Below are 5931 nucleotides of genomic sequence, written 5' to 3' on the forward strand. Positions count from 1 at the left end.
GATTCATGAGAGAAGAGAGATAATAGTATAATATTATCATTATATTAGTATTAGAAGATGCTTGAATAATATTATATGGTTAGCTGGTTTGTTTTAGTTAAAAACAGGAAATCGGTTTAACCGGATTCACAGTTTATTGGTGCATCTTAGCACCAACACTCTCTGATGAATTTAGCAATGCTAAGGCCTCATAATACATGTTCTATTCTCATATTAAATATGTTACTAGTGTCATTTATGCTAGTAGCTCAGAAAATAATTTCTAGAGATCTTTTTACAAGTGTTCCGATACACCTAGTTTTGGTAGTTATACACTTGAGATATTTTAATATTATTTTAATCGACCTCCTACCCAACCAATCAAAAATTAGCTCATCCGGAGTTGAGAAAATCTAGTGAAACCTCATCCGGAGTTGAAAAAATCTTATTTTTATGTTTGTTGCAAGGACATCTAAGTACACCGCCTTCAAGTACAAATTGAGGTTGTTTTGTAACTATATCAATAAATTGTCGAACACCATTGATAAATTCCTGTCGTAATCCTCCTCGGTTTGGCAAATTTCTATTGTACATCCACTTTCGATGATCTGAAATTTCCATATCTACATATAAAGCATATTAAAATTTTCATAATCAATAATTTTTTTTATATAAATTAACAATGATGTTGCCAAGCGTTTAAATAAAGTGGCCGACACTAAACAATTTTTGGGAGTTTCATAAGCATATAAAAATATATGTGCTTGTAATTATACAGGATTACATTATTTTTTGGATTATTTTTTAATATTATTATATATTTTAAGGGATTTGGTAAACAAATATCTGAAAATTATTGTTAGAAAACACAAAATAAAAGAAATTAAGATTATATATTATATACACACAAAAATTTGACTTTTGATTTCTTATAGTATAAATATTTAACAGATAAATTATTTTTTTGTATTATCTTAAAAAAGAGATCAATAAAAACAGTTTAAAAATAACGTAAAAATAATATTTTAAACAAAAAATATTTAATATTTAAATTTTTAAATACAAAAATAAATTATATAAATATTTAACAGATAAATATAAAATATATGCCTAAAATAAATAAAACATATAAATAGAAGTACTCTTGAGAAATAGAAAATTATTTTTGTCTGTTTTATTTATTTTAGTCATGTATTTCATTTTTATCTCTTACATATTTATACAATTTATTTTTGTATTTAAAAATTTTAATATTAAATATTTTATTTAAAATATTTTTTTACGTTATTTTTTAAACTATTTTTATTGATCTCTTTTTTAAGATAATACAAAAAAATAATTTTTTATAAAATAATTTGTTTAATCATTAATTAAATAATAAAGTACTAAAAAATTAAAAATTAAAAGAATAAAACTATTTCTGAAAAATACTTGTAAAAAAGTTGAATTCTATCATTTTTTTTGTGACTTTTTATTTTTTTGAGTGACTAGGAGTTTATCATTTTAAACTTGTGTTATTAATTTTAACCATTTATTGATTTTTTTAAATAATTTATGTATGATAAAAGATATGTTTATTTGTTTAAAATACAAATTTTATTATTATATTTGTATGTTCCTGATTTTAATTATATTTTTTTAATACTCTGAATAGATTTATTATATTATATTATATTATGTTTTATATACGAGTATATGTTCTATCATGTAATTAAATACAGATATTTTTTTTATTAAAAAAATTTAATAACCAAACTAACAATTAATTATGTTGATAAGAAGTGATCCACAACAGAAAAAGGGATCGAATGAGAGGATAGGATATAGCGATAAGGTTAGCACTGGCTATATTGGGAAGGATGGCAAAGTTACGGAACACGAGAATTTAACGACGTCGTTAAGAGATGATGACGTCGACGTTGGCGCTTCTTTTCACGACGGCAATGATTAGAATGACGGAAGGTAGGCGATGAAGAAAGAATGGAAGAGTGAAAAAGTGCTTCAATTAACGGAAGTGGGGCTTTGATATTTTAAAAAATAATATCATTACCCATCTCAAATAATAAATTACAAAATAATCTAACTATGGTTAAAATGATGACCAATTAAAATTTGACACATCATAAAAGATAACTTACATGTTATTTTATTGGAGATTGGATAGAATTTACTAACATCAAGATGCATATAATTAAATCGTTTTAATAAGTAGGGATTTTTCATGAACCTTTGAATTTAATCTAAAAACTCACTCGTTAAATTAATCATTAAGCTTTTTGAAATAATGTTTATCACATATAGATTTTTAAGTACAAACATAAAACACCTATAAAGTGAAGCTGAGAAGGAGAAAACGATATAACTAATACGTTATGTATATATGAATCAATTCATCATCGGGATAAAATATTGTTTAGACACAAATTTATATTTGACATTAATTTAATGGAGAATGCTAGGGAATTAAAATTTCTATTTAATATAGAAAATACAAAAATTAGATAGTAAATAGTATTATTTTATATATAAGATTAAAACAATAAAAAATGTTGATCACTTAAAAGTTTTTTCTTTTTAATTTTTTTATTAAAATTTAAAAAGTGTTCTATCCGTTAACATTTTAAAAAATATGAAAAAATAAATTATGTCACGCATACAAGAATTATATAAACACTATAAAGAAACTAAAGAAAAATTACTTATTTAGAAGTCTCTGGTACGTGTTGTAAGATGGATTAAGGACTTGTGAGCTGAAGTGACGGGGTGGGTGCTTGGCAAGGACACTCTGATACTCAAGTAAGAATACATTTATAAAGTATATGTGTGGAATGAAGAACGTAACTGAAGAATATCTGGCTTTTCTTTATATAATTCGAAGCAGTTATCTTATCTTATATATCTTATCTATTAATATAAAAGGGATATTTAATTTCAGATTTTGATTTTATTAAATATTTATCTTTAAAAATTATTATATAATAAAAATTAAAAAATATAATTTAATTTAAACATTTTAAAAATAATATTAAATATAATTTTTTAAATATCTATCTTTTAGATAACAATATTTCATAACTTATTAAATATATTTTCGTCGTAATCTTATTCATGTTTAATTTGTTAGTGAAAATTAGATATAATTTTAATTTTAAAATTTGTTATATATAGCTATTTCAAAGCCCCTAATTTACTCTGCGCCAAAAAATTAAAACTTTACTTAGAACCGCCTTTTAGTTTCAGGGATTTCAGTTTTTTGAGTGCCTTCTCCCATGTATCACACCTAGTTACCTTATCAAAAATCCAACTTTCCTTATTAGAACCCTCAATTTTTGGTTCAGGGTCAGTTACGCTCTTCATCTCCTCCCTCCTACTCCGTGCTCCGCCGTTCGTCCTTCGCGCTCCTTCTGCGTGCTCTGCTTCCCGTCTGTGGTCGCCGCTGGTGCTTCGTGCTCGACGTTACAACCCTCACAATCTCAGACATTCGAACCTCTGGTCTTAGACATTCATCATTCCAGCTGCCAATCACACACCTCAGACCACCTACACCATTGTGACTCGCGCTTCAGGTAACAGCTTTATTTCAATCACGAACAACTGCTCTGCCTCCTGCATGTGGGCGCCTCCGTTGGTCTCAGAACTCGCACCCCCGCCAGACTCAAACACCGGGGGGAGTGTGGTGTGATGAACTGTGAGATTTGTTGTGCTTGTGCTTGTTATGTGTTGAATTTCTCGCTTCAATAAGTTTGTGTGCGTGGTTTGATTTCTTTTATTTTTTTTCTCTTGTTTTTTTCTCTTGTTGCCGAATTGGTTTCTTAATTGCTGAGTTACGGAGCTGTGTTCTCATTTTGAAGAACACAGTGAGTTCAACATTTTGATATTAAGATATGATTGGAGGCAGCTAGTGTTGATGCTTCTTATTGGTACTGAGCTGGTGACTACTACTTGATTATTTTAGGGGGTAATGATTATTTATTAGATTTTTCAATAGTTGAAATGTAACCATCAAGGCATTTTTGCACGAAATTCTTATAACAAAGTAGTTAATGCCAAGCTAATTTTGACTTAAGGATTTAGATTCTATAGCTATTCTTTGAACACATTTGGTGTAGCATTCATATATATATAGAGACTGATCACATTAAAATACTTAGGGATCGGAGGGTGGATATAATAGGCTTTTCTTATAACTATATTATCTTATTTTTTAAGTTTTTTCATGTCACAATCCTCAAACCCAATAGCTTACAAGCATTTATATTCCAACACCAAAAAAGGAATACGCTTCAATTTTAGGTACAAGCTAAGGTTAGAGAGTGATTATTATTAAGAGAGCATAAATTTCTTATTATTTTTGATTTATGAATTTTTGAGTGTCAAATTGAAGAGGGTTTTCATTTTAGTTTCTGATTTATGAATTTGATTTCAATTATTTAGTCTTACTTTAGAGGCTATGAGCTTCGAGCTGCTTTGCAGAGATGTTGATGTGGTTAACACTTGGGTGAATAGGTGCCACTATGTGGTGTTTATGTGCTGCCATGCATTAGTGTCTACAGTGGCTGAAATTTAACAATTTGTTTGCTCCATTTCTCTGGAGTTAAAAGTGTAACTATTTACAATAGTTATCTAGCATTACAGGCATAGGATAAATCTCTCTATTGTTATTTGTACTGTAAATTAACGTAATTGGTAAACTGATACTTGAGTACAATATACGGATGCATGTTTTTCCATTGTTGATTTCACAATGTATGTGGTTTAATTTGACTTCTCTTAGCGTTTTTTTCCATTTGTAGCTTAATTGTTCAGTTATTGTGTTTCATGCTTGTTGAATTTTACAACATTAATTGTTGATTGAGAAGTTTCCCATGAGTTCTGCATGCTGTTATTTATGCTATCTGTTGTTAAGAATTCAATGTTATAAAACCCTGGTTAAGGTGCAACACCAGCTGTCTGTCTAAAATTTTTTTAGTCATTATGTGAACTTATATTTTAATTAACAGATCTGAAAGGGAAACTTTTGATGAGTTTCACATGATCTGATTTTTAACCAAGTTTGGTATAAATGTACAATACAAAATACAATTAAATAAAGACTAAATTCTTGAAATAGTAGGGCATTTAATCTAGATTTTGTTTAAGATAATGCTTAGATTTGTTTGATCCCAATCAATGTCTCCCTGAGCCTATAACTGCCAAATGAAACCTTTGTCGGAATTTGTTAGGTACCAAGGTTTTAATAAATAATAATATATCATGTAATTATGTAGTATTATATAAATAAACCCAGATGCTTACTTGGTAAGAACTTATATTCATTTAATTCTCAATATTCCTGCAGCTTAAGCATTTCATACTCATTTTTTCTTCCTTCTTTCCTTAGTTGCTTTCATAAACATATAATGAATACAATGTGATCAATTAGCACACCGATAATAAAAGAAGATCAATAAAAACAGGAAAGCGGGAGTTTAAGTTGTGAACCCCTTTGTGAATTGTTTAAATTTGTTAACCTTTTGATTATATCTTTTGTATGGCTTCTTTTTAGAAAAGCGGGAGTCAGTAACAATTTACACGCACACATACTTTAGTGAAGACTACGACATAATCATGCATTCTTATGAAGAAGGGAATAAAAAGGTATTTATGACTGGAATTTTGTTGTTAAAACACCTAGCGTTGTATTATGTGATTATTTGATGTAATTGAATTATAATTATGGTTTTCTTTATTGTGATTATAGTTTAATGGTTGAATTTACTTTGATTATGTCTGTGTTGCGATTATTGTTTTGGTTGAATTGAGTGCTTGTAAATGAACTATGTTGCTGCCTTGTTAGAATTGGTAAACGAGAAACTAGGAGGAACTTATTGAGTTACAAGAATGATATTACTAAGAGTAACATGAATAAGTTATAAATTAATTACTAGTATTTTCTATTTCCTAAAGCATAGT

This window comes from Arachis ipaensis, chromosome B1 (genome assembly GCF_059453495.1).
Source record: "Arachis ipaensis isolate K30076 ecotype BB chromosome B1, ASM5945349v1, whole genome shotgun sequence".
Classification (NCBI taxonomy): Eukaryota; Viridiplantae; Streptophyta; class Magnoliopsida; order Fabales; family Fabaceae; genus Arachis; species Arachis ipaensis.